Here is a 23,342-nt window from a genome sequence, read left to right as displayed (position 1 = left end):
TATGCGCCCCTTTGCCCACCTTGGCAGCAAAAAAGTGTGACACATCTGGTATCGCCGTACTCAGGAGAAGTTGGGGAATGTGTTTTGGGGTGTCATTTTACATATACCCATGCTGGGTGAGAAAAATATCTTGGTCAAATGCCAACTTTGTATAAAAAAATGGGAAAAGTTGTCTTTTGCCAAGATATTTCTCTCATCCAGCATGGTTATATGTAAAATGACACCCCAAAACACATTCCCCAACTTCTCCTGAGTACGGCGATACCACATGTGTGACACTTTATTGCAGCCAAGGTGGGCAAAGGGGCACATATTCCAAAGAGCACCTTTCGGATTTTGCAGGCCATTTTTTACAGATTTTGATTGCAAAGTTCTTCTCACACATTTGGGCCCCTAAATTGCCAGGGCAGTATAACTACCCCACAAGTGACCCCATTTTGGAACGAAGACACCCTAAGGTATTCCGTGAGGGGCATAGCGAGTTCCTAGAATTTTTTATTTTTTGTCACAAGTTAGCGGAAAATGATGATTTTTTTTTCTTTCTCTTTTTTCCTTACAAAGTCTCATATTCCACTAACTTGCGACAAAAAATAAAAAATTCTAGGAACTCGCCGTGCCCCTCACGGAATACCTTGGGGTGTCTTCTTTCCAAAATGGGGTCACTTGTGGGGTAGTTATACTGCCCTGGCAATTTAGGGGCCCAAATGTGTGAGAAGAACTTTGCAATCAAAATCTGTAAAAAATGGCCTGCAAAATCCGAAAGGTGCTCTTTGGAATATGTGCCCCTTTGCCCACCTTGGCTGCAATAAAGTGTCACACATGTGGTATCGCCGTACTCAGGAGAAGTTGGGGAATGTGTTTTGGGGTGTCATTTTACATATAACCATGCTGGATGAGAGAAATATCTTGGCAAAAGACAACTTTTCCCATTTTTTTATACAAAGTTGTCATTGTATCCGTGGATCCGTAAAAATCATACGGACGTCTGAACGGAGCCTGACAGGGGGGTGATCAATGACAGGGCGGTGATCAATGACAGGGGGGTGATCAGGGAGTTTATATGGGGTGATCATGGGTGATCAGGGGTTTATAAGGGGTTAATAAGTGACGGGGGGGGGGGTGTAGTGTAGTGTAGTGTGGTGTTTGGTGGGACTGTACTCCTCTGGTGGTCGATCCTAACAAAAGGGACCACCAGAGGACCAGGTAGGAGGTATATTAGACGCTGTTATGAAAACAGCGTCTAATATACCTGTTAGGGGTTAAAAAATTCGGATCTCCAGCCTGCCAGCGAGCGATCGCCGCTGGCAGGCTGGAGATCCACTCGCTTACCTTCCGTTCCTGTGAGCGCACGCGCCTGTGCGCGCGCGTTCACAGGAAATCTCGCGTCTCGCGAGAAGACGCGTATATGCGTCCAGGAGGAATAAAGCAACCACCTCCCGGACGCATATCTGCGTACAGCGGTCGGGAGGTGGCTAAATAGCTAACTGATGATACCACGGTAGGTTACATCAATGAAGGTTCAGGTTTGGGTACAGTTAGGGGGGGTCTTTCACACCCAAAAAGTATACCATCCGTGTCAAAAGACATCACATATAGTCAGGTCCATAAATATTGGGACATCGACACAATTCTAACATTTTTGGCTCTATACACCACCACAATGGATTTGAAATGAAACGAACAAGATGTGCTTTACCTGCAGACTGTCAGCTGTAATCTGAGGGGATTTACATCCAAATCAGGTGAACGGTGCAGGAATTACAGCAGTTTGCATCTGTGCCTCCCACTTGTTAAGGGACCAAAAGTAATGGGACAGAATAATAATCATAAATCAAACTTTCACTTTTTAATACTTGGTTGCAAATCCTTTGCAGTCAATTACAGCCTGAAGTCTGGAACGCATAGACATCACCAGACGCTGGGTTCCATCCCTGGTGATGCTCTGCCCGGCCTCTACTGCCACTGTCTGCAGTTCCTGCTTGTACTTGGGGCATTTTCCCTTCAGTTTTGTCTTCAGCAAGTGAAATGCTCAATCGGATTCAGGTCCGGTGATTGACTCGGCCATTGCAGAACATTCCACTTCTTTCCCTCTTTGGTTGCTTTTGCAGTATGCTTTGGGTCATTGTCCATCTGCACTGTGAAGCTCCGTCCAATGAGTTCTGAAGCATTTGGCTGAATGTGAGCAGATGATATTGCCCGAAACCCTTCAGAATTCATCCTGCTGCTTTTGTCAGCAGTCACATCATCAATAAATACAAGAGAAGCAGTTCCATTGGCAGCCATACATGCCCACGCCATGACACTACTACCACCATGCTTCACTGATGAGGTGGTATGCTTAAGATCATGAGCAGTTCCTTTCCTTCTCCATACTCTTCTCTTCCCATCACTCTGGTACAAGTTGATCTTGGTCTCATCTGTCCATTGGATGTTGTTCCAGAACTGTGAAGGCTTTTTTAGATGTCGTTTGGCAAACTCTAATCTGGCCTTCCTGTTTTTGAGGCTCACAAATGGTTTACATCTTGTGGTGAACCCTCTGTATTCACTCTGGTGAAGTCTTCTCTTGATTGTTGACTCTGACACACATACACCGACCTCCTGGAGAGTGTTCTTGATCTGGCCAACTGTTGTGAAGGGTGTTTTCTTCACCAGGGAAAGAATTCTTCGGTCATCCCCCACAGTTGTTTTCCGTGGTCTTCCGGGTCTTTTGGTGTTGCGGAGCTCACCGGTGCGTTCCTTCTTTTTAAGAATGTTCCAAACTGTTGTTTTGGCCAGGCCTAATGTTTTTGCTATCTCTCTGATGGGTTTGTTGTGTTTTTCAGCCTAATGATGGCTTCACTGATAGTGACAGCTCTTTGGATCTCATCTCGAGAGTTGACAGCAACAGATTCCAAATGCAAATAGCAGACGTGAAATGACCTCTGGACCTTTTATCTGCTCGTTGTAATTGGGATAATGAGGGAGTAACACACACCGGCCACGGAACAGCCGAGAAGCCAATTGTCCCATTACTTTTGGCCCCTTAACAAGTGGGAGGCACAGATGCAAACTGCTGTAATTCCTGCACCGTTCACCTGATTTGGATGTAAATCCCCTCAGATTACAGCTGACAGTCTGCAGGTAAAGCACATCTTGTTTGTTTCATTTCAAATCCATTGTAAAGGTGTATAGAGCCAAAAATGTTACAATTGTGTCGGTGTCCCAATATTTATGGACCTGACCGTATATGGACTGCCTGTAGGATGGGAAGAACACACCGCTTGTGGGCCGTTATCCAGCTGATGTGATTAGGTCCATGGATCTGACATACGGGGAAGTCTCTTCGCCCTCAAAACGCGTTGCAAAAATAAAGCCTCTACATTTTTATTTAGACCGGCTTTCAAGTCCACGAGCGGCAGCGCCAGGACCAGGGTAATTATTTCTTACACAAACTTGTTCATCTGATATCCCGGCTCTTCGCTCTCCCGGCACAGTCGGCTGCAGTCCCGGACTCCCGCTCGCTGTGCGGTAAAAACAGCGTGCCGTCAAGTTGGTGTAACTCTCACAACAGCGAAAGGTAAACACATTACCAGATAATCTACTTATCTCTACCTCATTGATAACACACGTGGCCCTGCCTCCACTTTTTTGTCTTCTATATGCAATAGGGGTTTTTTGGCATTTTTTGCGGCATCTTTGTCTCCTTTTTTAGGGGGGTACTTTTTTTTTCACTTTTTTTGATGCGTCTTTTTTCACCTCATTCTTTCCCTAGCATTTGTGTATTTTTAGCTTTTTGGCTTGGTAGGAGGTGGTCTGGATGGGATCTGCTGCGCGTGCCTACCTAAGCGCGCTTCCACGGTCCAGGCCACCAGCGCTTTTTCCTATAGCGTGCACACAACCACCACCGATGTTTTGCAGTGTGGTCGTAACCATGGAAACGAGAAGCGCATAATGTGATGTGAAAAATTAATCCGGCCAGCAAAGGAAGCAATATGGACAATCGCAATACATTAGGAAGTGCCTTGTATTAACTTTCTCTACATGATAAATGGCATTTGCTGAAGTGAGACGACCCCTTTAAGCTAATAGGACGTCAATATCTGATCAGTGGGAATCCCTCTCCCGGTTCCCCGCCGATCAGCCGATTCAGCGCCATTCATACAGTTCTGGCTGTGAATGCCGTGGCGGTTATTAGGCAAGGCTGTTTAGAGTTAGACCCCCCCACCACCACCGATTTCAGTGAACTCTGTGCAGGATAGACAATCGATACTACAGTCTTGGAAAACATTTTCAGAAAGATACATTTTATTTTCAGAAATGTTTCCTTATTTGTCAATAGAAGGATATCTTTTCCGGAGCTGTAATCCCAGCGATCAGATGATTGTGGTCTGGTGATAGCTCCTCACTTTTTTTTCTCATGAAGGGAGCCGGTAGGACCCAGACATTTTTTCGATCTGTGCGTCGTGTTTGATTTCCCATTAAGATATAGTAATAGAGCCGCGTATTATACGCCCGGCTTAAATGGTTTCACCTCGAGTCAGCCGCGCTGTTGTTGCCGAGACCAAACGTAATAATTACAAGAGGTGCGAATGTTAAAGCTTTGGCTATAAGTGACAGATATAGCCTTCAAACAGCGGCGGCGGCGGCTCAGGGGGACGCGGATTTGTGTTTTCACGTAAGACGCGGCCGGGGCACAGAGGTTGATTGCACTTTCCAGCTGCCACTTCACATGATGTTTTCAAAGCCATTGTCCAGCCCTTAAAGTGGCGGCGCACATTTATTCTCCTTCAGTTTTCTTCACTTCCGCCCGCAGCTCGTTTCGTAGAACTGGATTTCATTGCAAAGATTTTTTATTTTTTTTAAATATATATTTTTTTATTATTATAATTATTTTATAGAAAAGTAAAAAAAAAGTAGAGGTGGAATTTGTCATCGAATGGTTGGCTGCGCCTCATATTCTCATATATTTATGGCTCCCAGCAGCCCCAGTCGGTACTGGTCCGACCATGAGAAACAAGGAGGAGGGAAGAATGTATCCAAAGTGTTGCAAAGAAAAGTCGAAAAGTTACCCATGGCAACCAATCAGATTGCGCCTCTCATTTTTGCAAAATTAAAATCCGGGACGTTTTATTTGCCCCCGATTTGATACCTAGGACCACAAGCGATCAGCAGTGATCTGTGGAGGAACTTCTCGGCAAGGGTCCAGTTTCCCTGCAGCGCCACCGCAGGAGGAGCACAGTATTACGTGCCTAACATGGAAGTCAAAGGGCTATCCACATGAGACACTCTTTATAGCAGCTCACCGTTTTCGCTGATAGGTGGGGGTCCTGATTGGGGACACATTTACTATTGCGAGATACCCCAAAACAGCGCCACACCTGTCCGCAGATTGTGACTGGTACTGCAGCTCACTTCCATTGATTTAAATGGGTCTGAACTGCAATACCATATGCAGCCTGTGGACAGCTGTGGCGCAGTTTCCAGAAAGGAGTCAAGTTTTTTTCCTAGTCTTACCCTGTATTGCTCTGGGCATGAAGTGGCACCCCCACCTCCGTGTCCTGCCTCTTTAAGAAAGGAATCGCCGTTCCTGTAAGGGAGCCCCCCGGCCGCAGCGCAGAACATGAAAGCCCCGGCGTCTGGGGACATTTAACTTTGGTGATAAGCGCATGGAGAAAGGATTTCCTGCACTTCCTCGGCTTCATTAACAAGCCTGACAGGAATTTTTAAAGCGGTGGTTTTGTGAACGATTCTCTTTTGCAGCGGAGCCGCGACGAGGCGCTTCCCGCGTAGAAGAGGAAGACGGGACGCAGAGCGGAATGAAAAGACTGAGGGAGGGTTCGGGATAAAATAGATTTTCATATCCAGAAACGCTCCGCTCCTTATCGCCTCCGCAGCCTTGTCGCTGCCCTCTCTTCAATTATAAGCGTGCAGCCCCATCCCCGCTCTGTGGTATGTGCTGACAGATGTAGCAGAGCTGAGATTGTCTTCTTCACACCACTCTTTCTGATTATCAAAGGTTTCACCTGTGAATTTGCAGAGGACAGAGTGTAAGACCGACTGCGTTATCCCCGGGCTGGGAACCAACATAAGGCGGCCCCAAAGAGTCAGATGACAAATTCTGCTCTGCTACATCTACAGTGTGAAACCAATACATTGTGAAATGAGGTCTACATTATCTGCACAGAGATATCACTGTGTTATCTGTGGTGTTACATAGGACTGCAGGTGACATCTACATTATCTGTACTCGGAGAGTTATCACTGTGTTATCTGTGGTGTTACATAGGACTGCAGGTGACATCTACTACATTATCTGCACTCAGAGAGTTATCACTGTGTTATCTGTGGTGTTACATAGGACTGCAGGTAACATCTACATTATCTGTACTCAGAGAGTTATCTCTGTGTTATCTGTGGTGTTACATAGGACTGCAGGTGACATCTACTACATTATCTGTACACAGAGAGTTATCACTGTGTTATCTGTGGTGTTACATAGGACTGCAGGTGGCATCTACATTATCTGTACTCAGAGAGTTATCGGTGTTATCTGTGGTGTTACATAGGACTGCAGGTGACATCTACTACATTATCTGTACTCAGAGAGTTATCACTGTGTTATCTGTGGTGTTACATAGGACTGCAGGTGACATCTACTACATAATCTGTACTCAGAATGTTATCATCGTGTTATCTGTGGTGTTGCATAGGACTGCAGGTGATATCTACTACATTATCTGTACTCAGAGAGTTATTGCTGTGTTATATGTAGTGTTACATAGGACTGCAGGTGACATCTACATTATCTGTACTCAGAGAGTTATCAGTGTTATCTGTGGTGTTACATAGGACTGCAGGTGACATCTACATTATCTGTACTCAGAGAGTTAACAGTGTTATCTGTGGTGTTACATAGGACTGCAGGTGACATCTACTACATTATCTGTACTCAGAGAGTTAACACCGTGTTATCTGTGGTGTTACATAGGACTGCAGGTGATATCTACTACATTATCTGTACTCAGAGAGCTATCTCTGTGTTATCTGTGGTGTTACATAGGACTGCAGGTGACATCTACTACATTATCTGTACTCAGAGAGTTATCTCTGTGTTATCTGTGGTGTTACATAGGACTGCAGGTGACATCTACTACATTATCTGTACTCAGAGAGTTATCTCTGTGTTATCTGTGGTGTTACATAGGACTGCAGGTGACATCTACTACATTATCTGTACTCAGAGAGCTATCTCTGTGTTATCTGTGGTGTTACATAGGACTGCAGGTGACATCTACTACATTATCTGTACTCGGAGAGTTATCTCTGTGTTATCTTTGGTGTTACATAGGACTGCAGGTGACATCTACATTATCTGTACTCGGAGAGTTATCTCTGTGGTGTTACATAGGACTGCAGGTGACATCTACTACATTATCTGTACTCAGAGAGTTATCACTGTGTTATCTGTGGTGTTACATAGGACTGCAGGTGACATCTACTGCATTATCTGTACTCAGAGAGTTAACACTGTGTTATCTGTGGTGTTACATAGGACTGCAGGTGACATCTACTACATTATCTGTACTCAGAGGGTTATCACAAGAAGGTGAGACACTCATCTCTGCTACATCTGTACATTCCATCTGATCTAGAGCCGTGGACAGGTGCAGTGTAGATGATGGATTGTTCGCTTCTCCCGTGGAATCGGAGGTGACAGGCGGCCGCTGCTGTAAAGTGCAGGCAGTTAGTTGTCCTCCCTGCTCCGGTGCACAGCGAGCGCTCCTGCGCTGCACCCATATATCAGCTGTCTGCTGGGGGCACTTGGTATTTCTGGTGGTGACATCAGCACGCTGGCATTTAGAGATATTTGTTTGCTGTTGCTTTTTCTGTTATCTGTGTATGTGAGTACTGCACAGGCGAGCGGGCAGGACATTTCACCCGCGCTGGTATTAGCTCTGCGCCGGAAGCCGTCCTGTAATCGGGGATTGAGGATTTAGGGAACGTTAAGTATTTTCAGCCCAGGTTTTAACGCGGGCTGAGTCTGTACTGAAACCATCTTCTATTGTTTTCTATGGAAGGCTACGCCGCAGTTCATGTGCGGTTTTTAAGACTGTGCCACAAATGTTCCATTCTTGGTGCGATTACCGTGCACGCTCCTGGCTAAGGGCTCATGCACACGACTGTATGCTGGCCAGGCCCGTGCTGCGGACTGCACTACTTTTTTGCGGTGCGGAGGCACGGACAGAAAACATACGGAAGCACTCCGTAGTGCTTCCGATCCGTGCACATGGCCGGTGCCCGTGCATTGCGGAGGCGCTGTATGCGGGCCACAATACGGCCTCAGCCGGGGAACGGCCGTGTACATGAGCCCTAAGTCTGTGTGGGGTTTACAAAAGTAAGCAGAGATTCTGGAAGTCGTGAGGATTTTAAAAACAAAGTATATTAGGAAGATGCAGAAATCTTCATTATAGTGATTTAACGGGAAGGACCTGCCATGAATGTCCAATCAGTGCAGGAGAGGGCTCCAGTGTCCCCTCTTCTGCCATCCCCCCATAGACGCCTCTTCTTTCTCCGGGGTTTAGAGGAGGGACCCTGTGCTAATGGTCTTGGGGGCATTTGGGGGTCCCAGCTGAGAGACGCCCGCACATCAGTCATGGCTCTCCATTCTCTAATATCAGCATGTCATATAGACCGCATATAATGAGAGAACTCAGGCCCCGTCTTAACCTCACGTCAACCATGGTCTTTATGTTGCTCCATATAAACCGCCTTGAAGACCTTGACCTCCTTCATCAGATCCTCGCCCTGCAGCCTGGGAATGATAGATGGGTCCAGGGTTATTAATGACATTATTTACCGCTCGCCCCAGAGTCCAGAATAAGCTCCAGCGCTCGGAGAATTCACTTACACCTTTCCTATAGGGCTGTGTGACCCCTGTGTATACCCCGTAATGTCAAAACCAGGGATTATGTGTACAGTATACAGAGGATAGATAGATATGAGATAGATAGTAACATAGTACATAAGGCCAAAAAAAGCCCTCTGTCCATCCAGTTCGGCCTGTCATCCTGCAAGTTGATCCAGAGGAAAGCAAAAAAATACCCTGTGAGGTAGAAGCCAATTTTCCTCAGTTTAGGGGAAAAAATTCCTTCCCGACTCCAATCAGACATCAGAATAACTCCCTGGATCAGCGACCCCTCTCTAGTAGCTATAGCCTGTAATATTATTACGCTCCAGAAATACATCCAGGCCCCTCTTGAATTCCTTTATTGTACTCACCATCACCACCTCCTCAGGCAGAGAGCTCCATAGTCTCACTGCTCTTACCGTAAAGAATCCTCTTCTATGTTTGTGTACAAACCTTCTTTCCTCCAGACGCAGAGGATGTCCCCTCGTCACAGTCACAGTCCTGGGGATAAGTAGATGATGGGAGTGATCTCTGTACTGACCCCTGATATATTTATACATAGTAATTAGATCTCCCCTCAGTCGTCTTTTTTCTAAAGTGAATAACCCTAATTTTGATAATCTTTCAGGGTACCGTAGTTGCCCCATTCCAGTTATTACTTTAGTTGCCCTCCTCTGGACCCTCTCCAGCTCTGCTATGTCTGCCTTGTCCACAGGAGCCCAGAACTGTACACAGTCCTCCATGTGTGGTCTGACTAGTAATGAGTAAAGTGGTAGGACTATGTTCTCATCACCGGCATCTATGCCCCTTTTGATGCAACCCATTATCTTGTTGGCCTTGGCAGCAGCTGCCTGACACTGGTTTTTGCAGCTTAGTTTGCGGTTCACCAAAATTCCTAGATCCTTTTCCATGTCAGTGTTACCCAGTGTTTTACCATTTAGTATGTACGGGTGACTTGCATTATTCCTTCCCATGTGCATAACTTTACATCTGCCACTTCTCTGCCCAAGCCTCTAATCTATCCAGATCCCTCTGTAGCAGTATACTGTCCTCTGTAGTATATATATACAGTATACTGTTCTCTGTAGTATATATATATATATATATATATATACAGTATACTGTCCTCTATAGTATATATACAGTATACTGTCCTCTGTAATATATATATATATATATATAGTATACTGCCCTCTGTAGTATATATACAGTATACTGTCCTCTGTAGTATATATACAGTATACTGTCCTCTGTAGTATATATACAGTATACTGTCCTCTGTAGTATATATATACAGTATACTGTCCTCTGTAGTATATATATACAGTATACTGTTCTCTGTAGAATATATAGAGTATACTGTCCTCTGTAGAATATATATACAGTATACTGCCCTCTGTAGTATATATACAGTATACTGTCCTCTGTAGTATATATATACAGTATACTGTCCTCTGTAGTATATATACAGTATACTGCCCTCTGTAGTATATATACAATATACTGTCCTCTGTAGTATATATACAGTATACTGCCCTCTGTAGTATATATACAATATACTGTCCTCTGTAGTATATATACAGTATACTGCCCCAATGTAGTGTGTATATATATATAAATATATATAGATATATATATACACAATATATTGTCCTCTGTAGTATATATATACAGTATACTGTCCTCTGTAGTATATATATACAGTATACTGTCCTCTGTAGTATATATACAGTATACTGTCCTCTGTAGTATATATATATAGTATACTGTCCTCTGTAGTATATATATACAGTATACTGTCCTCTGTAGTATATATACAGTATACTGTCCTCTGTAGTATATATATACAGTATACTGTCCTCTGTAGTATATATACAGTATACTGTCCTCTGTAGTATATATACAGTCCTCTGTAGTATATATATACAGTATACTGTCCTCTTCCGTGTTAATTACTTTACACAAGCCTTCTACAAGGTCATTAATAAATATATTGAAGAGAATAGGGCCCAATACTGACCCCTGAGGTACTCCACTAGTGACAGTGACCCCTCCAGTACTGACCCCTGAGGTACTCCACTAGTGACAGTGACCCCTCCAGTACTGACCCCTGAGGTACCCCACTAGTGACAGTGACCCCTCCAATACAGACCCCTGAGGTACCCCACTAGTGACAGTGACCCCTCCAGTACTGACCCCTGTGGTACCCCACTAGTGACAGTGACCCCTCCAGTACTGACCCCTGAGGTACCCCACTAGTGACAGTGACCCCTCCAGTACTGACCCCTGTGGTACCCCACTAGTGACAGTGACCCCTCCAGTACTGACCCCTGAGGTACCCCACTAGTGACAGTGACCCCTCCAATACTGACCCCTGAGGTACCCCACTAGTGACAGTGACCCCTCTAGTACTGACCCCTGAGGTACTCCACTAGTGACAGTGACCCCTCCAATACTGACCCCTGAGGTACCCCACTAGTGACAGTGACCCCTCTAGTACTGACCCCTGAGGTACTCCACTAGTGACAGTGACCCCTCCAGTACTGACCCCTGTGGTACCCCACTAGTGACAGTGACCCCTCCAGTACTGACCCCTGAGGTACCCCACTAGTGACAATGACCCCTCCAGTACTGACCCCTGAGGTACCCCACTAGTGACAATGACCCCTCCAGTACTGACCCCTGAGGTACCCCACTAGTGACAGTGACCCTTCCAATACAGACCCCTGAGGTACCCCACTAGTGACAATGACCCCTCCAGTACTGACCCCTGAGGTACCCCACTAGTGACAGTGACCCCTCCAATACTGACCCCTGAGGTACCCCACTAGTGACAGTGACCCCTCTAGTACTGACCCCTGAGGTACTCCACTAGTGACAGTGACCCCTCCAGTACTGACCCCTGTGGTACCCCACTAGTGACAGTGACCCCTCCAGTACTGACCCCTGAGGTACCCCACTAGTGACAGTGACCCCTCTAGTACTGACCCCTGAGGTACTCCACTAGTGACAGTGACCCCTCTAGTACTGACCCCTGAGGTACTCCACTAGTGACAGTGACCCCTCCAGTACTGACCCCTGTGGTACCCCACTAGTGACAGTGACCCCTCCAGTACTGACCCCTGAGGTACCCCACTAGTGACAATGACCCCTCCAGTACTGACCCCTCAGGTACCCCACTAGTGACAGTGAGCCTTCCAATACAGACCCCTGAGGTACCCCACTAGTGACAATGACCCCTCCAGTACTGACCCCTAAGGTACCCCACTAGTGACAGTGAGCCTTCCAATACAGACCCCTGAGGTACCCCACTAGTGACAATGACCCCTCCAGTACTGACCCCTGAGGTACCCCACTAGTGACAGTGACCCCTCCAATACTGACCCCTGAGGTACCCCACTAGTGACAGTGACCCCTCTAGTACTGACCCCTGAGGTACTCCACTAGTGACAGTGACCCCTCCAGTACTGACCCCTGTGGTACCCCACTAGTGACAGTGACCCCTCCAGTACTGACCCCTGAGGTACCCCACTAGTGACAGTGACCCCTCCAGTACTGACCCCTGAGGTACCCCACTAGTGACAGTGACCCTTCCAATACAGACCCCTGAGGTACCCCACTAGTGACAGTGACCCCTCCAGTACTGACCCCTGAGGTACCCCACTAGTGACAGTGACCCCTCCAATACTGACCCCTGAGGTACCCCACTAGTGACAGTGACCCCTCCAGTACTGACCCCTGAGGTACCCCACTAGTGACAGTGACCCCTCCAGTACTGACCCCTGAGGTACCCCACTAGTGACAGTGACCCCTCCAATACTGACCCCTGAGGTACCCCACTAGTGACAGTGACCCAATCTGAGTGTGTACCAGTAATAACCACCCTCTGTTTTCTATTCCTCAGCCAGTTACTCACCCACATACAGACGTTTTCTCCCAGTCCGAGCATTCTCCTTTTATATACTAACCTTTCATGCGGTACAGAGTCAGATGCTTTGGAGAAGTCCAGATATTAGATAGATAAATAGATAGATACATTGTAGATTTGAGATAATGTGTTACAATGTATCAGACGAGTCCAGGCTGTTTGTGTTGCAGAGTATTGTGTAGACTGGAGACAATTGTAACAGACCCTCAGTATGAGATCTTAGAACTGTAAAGGGCCAGGAATCAGCCAGATAATCACTTACAAGAGTTCGCAGGAGCGCTCTGGCTTTAGTGATCACTGCCCCCCATACTGTGGAGGAGATCGCTGCGTGTAAATGTGTCTCCTCCACTGACGAGCAGGAGATTACCGGGAAGGAACGCTTGTTTCCTGACAATCGCCTGCTAAATTGTCCCCTGTAAAGGGTCCTTAAGAAGCTCCTCAGGTTCATTAGTTCAGGTGTGGTTTCCAGTCTGTAGATATGATTAGGAAAGTTTGCATTCACTGGCAGTTGACAGGGATCTTGGGAATGGTTCCACATTGCTCTGTTTGGGGGTCTTTGACGCACTGGGTTTCCAGGTTTCACCATTTACTACCAGACTAATTATTCCGGATGGTTCCCCTAGGTTGTAGAGGGGGGTCCCCTCCGAGCACTGGACGCCATTGGTGACGCACACAACACGAGGGGCCTTGGGTTTTACTTTTTACAGTGGGAGCGGCCATATTGGCCCAGAAGTGACACCGCAGGACGGTTCTTTGTGCGGCATTCAGATTCTTCCCGCGTCCATCTCTTCCGTGTTCGCTGTTTGTATAAATTGATTTCCATTGATTCTCCAGAAGCAAACAATGGCGAATACAAAAACCCTCAAAATGTTTGGAAATGCAGAATAACAGGTGACCCTCCCCACAGGTCGAAATCATTCATTCTCTCCAGCGCTAGAGGTAAAATATTCCAGACTCGCTCCATTCACAGCGTTCCCAGGGGCCCCATACATTACAGCAACAGACTGCAGGGTCTATAATGCATTCCTATTACCATCTCAATACTTATCTCTTCCACCACCCTGCGCTCCTCCACTCCCCGTCATGGCTGGGAATCATTAACTGTAACCATCCTGATCGCTTTGATTCATGAATAGAATCCTAGAACTACGCATGCATACAGCGGTAAAACCGGCGTTGGAAGGTCTGTGGAAACTTGAGCAACGTCGGTCATGTCATTTATTGCTGGCTGTCACTCACATCTGTGAATGGAATGCCAGAATGACAGTGAAGACTGACACAAATGCATCGGAAATTAAAATTGTGCGAGAGACAGGAACCAGTTGGTCAGAACTCCCCATAGAGCTCATGCTCGCAGATCAGGAAACAGCATGCCTCTTACTGAGGCTGGTCACTTAGTGACGTCACACCCTCCGTGCCCTAAAATCGAATGCCGAAGTATCAAATGAACTACTGGATGCCTCAGACGGAGGGCCCGGTTTGCATCACCTTTGGTGCCTTTTATATGGAACGTAATGCCAATTCTTTGGTTAACATTTCCTTGTATTTGTATTATGTTTTTTTCTCTTTATTTTTGTGCTCCTGAATTTGGGCAGCCACCCCCCCCCCCCCCCCATCCACATCGTCACGTCCGCCCCCGCCGCACGACGATGTAAGCGCGAACCTTTGGCGTATATTCTACAAGGAGCGCATTTTACAGAGAAAGCAAACAGCGCTGACAACAAGACGTTCACTTAAGATTTTTATTTTATAGGTTGTTGTTTTTTTTTCCCTTTCTTTTTTGTTCTTCTGCTTCTTTGGCGTCTCAGAGGGACAATATGGCGCAGCAGGGGGCTTATTAAACAGCAGACGAGCACCTTAATGCGCAGTACGTTGTACGTTTGTCGGGTTCCATGCTATTATGCAGCACAAAAGAGACACTTTGTAGCGTTGTGTTCACTTCCCGCAGCCGCCCCGCCGCATTTTCTCCGTCTGGACCACGCATTTCGGTGTATTGGAGGGGGGGGGGGGACATCAAACAGAATGCTTACAATGACATCTGTACAGAGCAGATAATTTCTGCCGGGACTGCTCAGCACAACAGCTTTGCTGGAGGTATCCTCGGAGTCAGCGCTGTGATGTTTTGCAGATCACAAACAGCGGCCATTATCGTCTTTTGTGTTGTGCGAGCGTTTCATCTGCGGTAATAATGATAGCGCTGAGCAGAGAGGCCAGAACGTGTCTGCAGAACACTAATCCCCTACAACAACCGCCACACACCCGCTGAAAGGAAGTTATGTAAATCCGCAAAGCAGACTCCTTCCAAAAGAATGAAAGACACATTGGAATTTGTTGTATCTTCCCTTAAGAAATTGTTGCAGAAAGTTCTACATCTAGAAGGACGTCCGGAGTCCCAAGGGGCAAACCCTTCATAAAATTGTCACAAACTGGAACTTTTTTAGAGCAAGGACGACCTTCAGATCCAGTAATGTTTCTCTAACATATACGGGAATGGTCCAGTGTGTGGTCGCAGGGCTGCAATTGGGATGGTGCCCCGCGTGCGGTACCTTCTGTTGGCGCTCTGTTTCTCCTCTGTACAGTGTACGGTCAGTGTATAGTATACAAATAACTACACCATACAAGACCGAAGTACTGTACAGTACGGTGCCCAAATAACAGCTCCATACGTTTAGCAAATACCATTTCCATACAGATATCTAAGTAAGATACTGCAAAATGAATATAGTGTATTAATGCATATTAATATACCGTAACAGTGTCTGTGTAGTTGTATTACAAGTATATACCACCATACAGTGCTCAAATACCACCATGCAGTACGCAAATAATATCCTCATACTGTGCCCAGATAACACCATCATCATACAGTGCTCAAATAATACCACTGTACAGTCCTCAAATAATATCACCATACTGTGCTCATATAATACCACCGTACAATGCTCAAATAATTCCAACATTCAGTGCACACATAAGGCTACCATGTAACGTTCAGAAAATGACCGCAATACAATGCTCAAATAATACCTTCAAACAGTGCACATACAGCCATACAGTGCTTGAATAATACTGCCATGTCATGACCAAATGATCCAACTATACAGTGACCAAATATTACTGCCACAGAGTGCCCACACAGTACCACCATATAGTGACCAAATAACAGCTCCATAGCTAATCTAATGACAGTACTATACAGTTTCTACCTGGTTCTACATGGCTTCCATTACTGACCTTTGGTCTGTTTGACATCTGAAATCTACGTCTCATTGTTCTACCCCATCGGTACTTTCTGAAATTGACTTTTTGTTGTCATTGCCCCAGTGATTGTACCTCCAACACATTCCCTTTGACCCTAGTGCCACCACTGACAGACGTCCCTAACATCAGGTAATGGACCAGCTAACGGTCCCTATGTTCTGGGGCCATCTGAGAATCACAGCCCAAGCCATAGCCTTAGGAAACAGGGTCCCAACTGGTTCCTTCTCCAATGTCACGCATCCTTATTCTCTTGGGACACCTTTGGGAATCCCAAGTTTGGGGCTTAGTTGTCAGTTGGCAGTGCTGCTTTGTGTCTGTTACTGTGCCTTCAAGGGGTATTCCAGTAATGAGTTATCCTATATCCACCTGAGCTATCAGATCAGCGGGGTCAGGCTGCTGGGATCAGGAGAATGAGGGTCTTGTTTCCCACTTATATGAGAGGTGCATCACCGTCAAATACAGTGCTCACCTATCTCCTGCAGTCCCAAAGAGGCAGTGCATCATCCTACCTTCATTCAAATTGAGGACAAGGGAGCCTGATTATCGCAATCAGTCAGAGGCCCAATGATCTAACGTTTAACTGTGAGATGGGGAAACAGCTCTCCTTGTCTGAACACTGTTTGTGTAGATTAAATTAAATGATCTGGACTGAAATTCTGCTGTTTGGCCACAAGATGCCGCTGTTTCCTAAACACTGCTACATACTGCTTATATTTCCATATTCATGAGAGTTGGAGTTACACAGAGCCTGGAGAGGAAGGGAAAGGAAGCAGCCATCTTAGAGGGAGGTGAGACTGAGGAACTGTGTCAGCAGAGGATCCGACTGCATCCAGGTGTGAGAGCCTACCCCAGTGACCAGAGCGGCAGCTAAGTGAAGCTGATTGTGTCCAAGACCCTGAACCTGTCAAGAGGAACGAGGATTGCTTTCAGGAACGCTGATGAGAGCTGAGGAGCAAAGCAACATACACTGCGGTACCGCAGAGGAATTTGTTCTGTTCAGAGTCACCGGCAGACCTGGGTCGGTAAGATCGTACACGCACCTCATTACAGTGTTGGTGCCTAGAGACTGAAACCAGACCTGTAGTTAGTTAGTTAGATAGGGTCTCTGTTTGTGTCAGTCCACAAGTGTTGCTATTGTTCATTGCAAGGGCTCCAAAATTTCAAGGGACATTTTACACTGGAGAGCTGATAAACTTCCCACAAACTCAAGCCAGGCTGGCGTTTTGCTCAGAAGGAATACTCGGGTATGTGCTACAAGACCAGTTAAGGGAGGGGGAATCCTGTAGAGCACTGTAAGATTGTAAGCTGTTGTGCTGCACCGCAGGCTAGCCCGCACCACACACCCATACAGTAATTCTTGTTTTTTTAGGGTAATAACAGGTAAGGCGTGGCAGTTTAGTTGTGCCCGCCAGTAGGTAAATTACCACGCTTTACCAGCATTTGTGGTTGTGTTTATTACCAAGTTTAAGTAAAATTCAGTTTTGGCAAAAGCTGGTGGTGGAGTTGTTTTCCTCGTTCGTGACTTCGCTGTATCCTGGGCAGACCACCCCGGTACACGGCTTACATAACCACCATCCAGTGGATAGGGGATAACCTGTAACCGGAATGCCCCCTTACGGAACGCTCATTCAACAGCTATTGCCCCTGATGCCCCCATACACCTGCCCTCTCGGCCAAGTATGCATGTGTTCTCAGTAAAAAGAGGGGAGGAAGCCTCTAATGGCGGTTTATGTCATTGAGAACAAAAGGATCGGACATGTTCGCCGCCTCCAGGGAAGAGTCCAGACAACTCCATGCTCATTAGAGGTCGGCTGGTTCCACCAGGATCATCTGAAGTTCATCAGTTGTGTCTCTCCACCTGTAGCACAGTGAGTGCACAAGGAGTTAATCTGCAATAGTATTTTGTTCTTTCCGATCCTCCGAAATCCTTGAATGAGTCTTTTTTTTTCCCCCTCGCGCTCCCTTGAGTTGTTGGTATAGAACACAATATATTAATGTGGAGACCTTTATCCCTGGGACTTACACTCTAAATAATCCTGTTTTGTTAAAAAACATTTTAGTGTCGCGCACGGCGGCAGCAGCTTCTTCTGAGAAATGCCGACTCATCGATCCATTGTTGCAGCGAGCGTCTCTGACATCTCCCTTCCTGTAATGAATACATCTTTTGCATTATCATATTCATTTCTACAAGGGAGAGCTATGATTAATATGCCCTGTCTCTTCTAAACAAACATATCGCAGACCCGATAATACCCGGCCTGTGTCATCAGAAGGAGACTCGCGGCCCCGCGCTTCCAGCTGAACGCGCTCCGTACGACAGCAAGATGGATGTTCTCCACTTCACTGGGAATAGTGTGATGAACACAAGAATATGCAAATGTACGACATGCCGGGAACTGAGCTCTGTCAACATGTTAGATGTCCTATGGACTAGCCGCCACCTGTGCACTTACCAGTCTATCAAACATCTACCTGGACAATCATGTGGAACAACGCAGTCCATAAGAGCTGTAGACATGGACAAGAACTTCAATAAACATTTGCTAGACCTACTGATTTCAGCCAGACTGGATGACCATCTAATTGTGTATGGGAGCGTCCAAACTCTTCCTGCCAGGAGACTTCGAAGGATCAGGAGGAACATGCCCAATCCTTTCTTCTCATGGGAGATAGACCACCAAAAGAGGCAACTGGCAGTGACTTTCTCCTCAGTTCAAGCATGCATGTGCCTAGGGACAGGGGGTTGTCGGAAGGAATAGCTTTCAGCTATATAAGATGTATGGGCAGCTCTATTTGTTGCTTGGACCATACATAGGAGCGTGAACCTGGAGTGATGATTGGTGCCAGGTGGGGAGAATATTGCATAGAACTTCCAGTGAGTTCCAGTTTGGAGGTGGGAACCTTGTTAATGAGAGAGGACTGTGGAGAATGGTCAAATTGGGACAAACTGCAAACTCCCATGGTACCCTGTGTTACAACAATGGCCTGCAGAAGAACGTCTTTCAACAAAAAAAATAAAGTCTAAGTAGATATCCTTCAGCAACAAAAGACCACAGCGGGCTGGCTCTACTGCATGTCTACATTGTTAAGTGGCCACGATTAGATTTAGTACTGCCTGAGCATCAATGATAACCATTGTCACCTCATCTTGTAGTGACTTCCTCCAGCAGGATCATGAAACATGTCACAAAGCATGTGTCATCTCAAGCTGCTTCCACCAACATGACAGTAACTTCAGCATCCTCCAAAGGCTCTGCCATCACCAGGTCTCCATCCAGTAGGACACCTCTGGGATGTGGTGGAACAGCAGATCTGCCGCATGATTGTCCAACCAACATATCTGCAACATGGACAAGAATCTCTTCAAGGATGTCCAAGGAAGGCTCATTCCCAATACGGTAGGAATTGGTCCCACATTGGTTTCTATGCTGAAGCATCTTGTTCTGCAGCTGGAGCTCTGAGTTTCTAAAAAAAAAGCTGATTCTAATGTATGGGTTCCATTAGTCTAGCACCCAGTGGTCTGGAAATGCATTTATTGTCTCAAGTGTAGACATTATGTTCTGCCATAATGATGTTCAGTAGACATATGCCCTCAGATCCTTCATTTCCCACCCCTCAGTGCATTCAGGATTATTTAAAAGATTGCAACCAACACTTCTAAGGCTGGAGTCAGGCGATGGTTTCCGTCACCTCTAGCTCCGATGTGTGGCTGCCATGTTTCCTGTAGACTCTCATTGCCACCGCATCGCTCCCATGTTGTTACGCATTTCATAACCGTTCACCACTGATTTTTCAGATTATTAACATTTTTATATCAACTTCGTCTGGTGTCAGAATTTGTACAAGTAATATATTGCCCCATCTGGTGCCAGCATTCTCTGTGCAGCACGTACAGCCATCTGCTACTATTTTTGTTTTTTATAAAATATATTGTCCCATCTGCTATTAATGTTTCTTACCTTTTTTATGATTTGCCATAAATGAGGACATCATTGCCAAACATCATAGCTGCCTGATGGCGGATCCTGCCCTGCACTGTGCAGTCTGCTCCAGCAGGATCCACTGTCGTGGTCTGTAGGAATGTACTGCACTTCGAGATGCAGCTTATGGTATTATGAGAGCAGTCAGTCTGGCTGGACATCACACAAGGGAAGGGTGCAGATGGGAAGAGGTTGATACAGTATGTAACCCGGGTGGCAGCATGCAACAAGCCATTTAGATACAGGACTAGAGCAGTGAACAGAATTTTTGCCCTTGTTGTAGCAAAGCTATAGGTTTGCAAAGGTTAAAACGATCCATTAGGGGGGGCACAGTTTCCTCCTGACTTCCTGCTTTCACCACCAGTACCAAGCCCAATCTCGAGTGTCGCTTTGCTCGCTTCCACCTTCCCATTGAAGAACTGATTTTTTACTCAACTGATCTCCAAATATGGTTTTCTTCAGGGCTCTGTGCAAGACAATCCCTTATCAAACACAGTTGCTGTTGAGGTCCTGCTTCCACCTCCAGTACCAAGCCCAATGTCAAGTCTATTTTACAAGTGTCTCTTTGCCCCCTTCCACCTTCCCATAGAAGTCATTAATTCTTTACAGGACTGATCGTATTCTTTGGTGCACTGCACAAGGTAATACGATCCAATATTGGAGCACATTCTGCTCTGAAGGTCCTGCTTCGACTTCCAGTTCCAACCCCGACCTCAAGGCCATTTCACATGTCTCTTTGCTCCCCTCTGCTTACCAGGTAAGATGATCCATTATCGGAACACAGTTTGCTCTGGAGGTCCCTCTTCCACCTCCATTTCCATTTACAGGACTGATATCTAAAAATTATTTATTTTTGAGCTCTACTCAAGATAAGACAATCCATTATTAGAATATTGCTTTGAAGGTTTTCTTCGGAACTAGCTCCTAAGTCATGACAGATGGTTGCATACCTCACATGATCAGTCAACTACGCAACCTATTACCTTTAGAGGTGTTTTTGCCACCATAAACACTCCATGTGACCCTTTCACATGTGTCTCTTTTTCCCCTTGCATCATCCCATTAAAGAGATTATTCATTACCGGACTGATGATGACTGAGCTCCAAATATGTTTTTTTTGGAGCTCTGCACAAGGTAAGGTGATTCAAAATCCAACCCCTAATCTTGTTTCATATATTCCTCTTTGCTCCCCTCCACATCCCATTGAAGAAACCGATTCCTTATAAACTGATCTTCAAATATGGTTTTCCATGGATCACTGCACAAGGTAAGACAATCCATTATTGGAAGACAGTTTGCTCTGGAGATCCTACTATCAACTTCAATGCCAACTCCGACCTCAAGACCATTTCACATGTCTATTTGCTCTCCTCTGCCTTCCCATTGAATAAATTCATTCTTTACAGGACCGATGTCTAAATATGGTTTTCTTCAGAACTCTTCATACAGTAAGACAATCCATTATTGGAGCACAGTTTGCTCTGGAGGTCCTTCTTCGACATCCAATTTCAACCTGTTTCTCAAGACCATGTCACATGTCTCTTTACTCCTGTCTGCTTACCCATTGTAGAAATTCATAGGACTGATCGCCAAATATGATTTTCTTTGGAGCTCTGCAGAGGTTAAGATGATCCATTATCAGAACACAGTCTGCTTTGGAGGTTTTCTTCTGAGCTAGGTCCCAAGTTATGGGAGAGGATTGCATACTTCACATGATTAATCAACCACCCGTTTTCCCACCATGAGCTCTCGTGTTTGATATGCTATTAGTGTTGGATAGGTGGGGGTTTGACCCTAACTGTTGCCCAAAGTGAAGAGTTGGAGAAACCCAAATGGAAAGATGTAGCCACTTTGTCCTAAACAAGGTAATGTTCCACAACAATTTGGGTAAATTGATGGATCACCATGACCTGACCATCCAGACACCTCAATGTTTCCAGGCAACTCCCAACGATTGCAAGAATTTCTGGCCATCTTGTGGATGTTTAGGGAAATATTGAGATTTTACCAATACCGTCATGCATCCAAAAGTGGCCATGGAATCCTAGTCTAAAGGGGTGGACAACCACTACTAGGCTATATGGGCCTCATATAGGGTCCCATGAGGAGCTCCATTAGTAACCTTGTTATGGGCCCTCATTTGTGGGGTCACAGATGGCAGGCCATATAATGAAAGCTAATGGGACATCAAAGTGTGTGCGTTATATAAGTGCCCCCTCCCTGTCAGTGGTTTCTTGTGGAGACTGGCAAAGAAGCCGAAACTAACTAGACCAGAATTGTGAGATCCATGAGAGAGCGAGGAGACAGGAAGATGGAGAGTTCTTGGCAGGCTCTCCTTCATCTTACAGTTCAAACCAGACATGTTTGTCCTGATGCCGATGGCCATAAACTGCGGGGAGGAGCGGAAGATAAATCAGAAGAAATGTTTTTATTGGCACAGCAAAGGGTGAAGATATCAGCCCCGGAAACATCAACCTTTCATTAAGATAAATCACTTGCCATTTAGAAATCATTGGGAGACATTTTCATATATTAGGAAATTAGTAATTAGGTAAAAAGAGTGAAATATTGTGTCCTGGACAGGATCCATCATCCAGGTACCCAGACACAGCTGTGGACCGCCGCATACAAAGCAATTGTCCAGTGCACTTTGCATCAACCTTGGCTTTGTTATCATACGTGATATGTGTATTGGTACGTTTCCTGCTATTTAAATTTTTTTGTGTATAATTAAAATCTCTTTCCTGCTGGAAACCATCAGCAAGCATGCTAGCGTCTACTAAATATCTATATTCAGAATAACTGGCTGACAAATGGAAACCTATTATTGATTAACACATGAAAATACAAATTGTCTGACAACTTGCATGGGACTTTTATGTAGTGAGTCGGGTGAGGCGTTGCCACAGTCATCTCCTGATCGTCACTGGTCCGGCTCCTGGAAAACAGGACCATTTAGATCTAGATCCATCAACAGCATCTAGTTGACAGTTTCAAGATAGCACATGAAGAGGAGATCACTGAAATGAGTGAACTAATTGAAAAAATTGAAAAAACAAAAAACAAAAACATCTCATCCCCACTAATGTACTCGGCTACTGCGGACATTAACATTTACGTTTGACCAGTTTACAGATCCATGGATGACCTGCCGTGACACTGGAAAGGTTGATTTCCTTTGATTTTGAATAATTTCAGTGATGATGATTTTTTTTACCAAGAGTCTTGGAAAGCTGGCTGGCAACACGGTGAAATGGCGGCCATACTGGTAATCCAAGACTGGGA

The 23,342-nt window shown here is 45.7% G+C and overlaps 1 protein-coding gene across 2 annotated transcripts in view; it reads left to right on the top strand.

Annotated features, from left to right (window-relative positions):
• Positions 1 to 23,342, top strand: part of TSNARE1 (t-SNARE domain containing 1) — a 246,532-nt gene that overhangs the window by 200,644 nt on the left and 22,546 nt on the right. The gene's annotated exons all lie outside the window — the stretch shown is intronic.

Source organism: Bufo gargarizans, chromosome 5, assembly GCF_014858855.1.
Source record: "Bufo gargarizans isolate SCDJY-AF-19 chromosome 5, ASM1485885v1, whole genome shotgun sequence".
Taxonomy (NCBI): domain Eukaryota; kingdom Metazoa; phylum Chordata; class Amphibia; order Anura; family Bufonidae; genus Bufo; species Bufo gargarizans.
The sequence above is the reverse complement of the archived record's forward strand: the minus strand, read 5'-3'. Positions and strand labels throughout refer to the sequence as shown.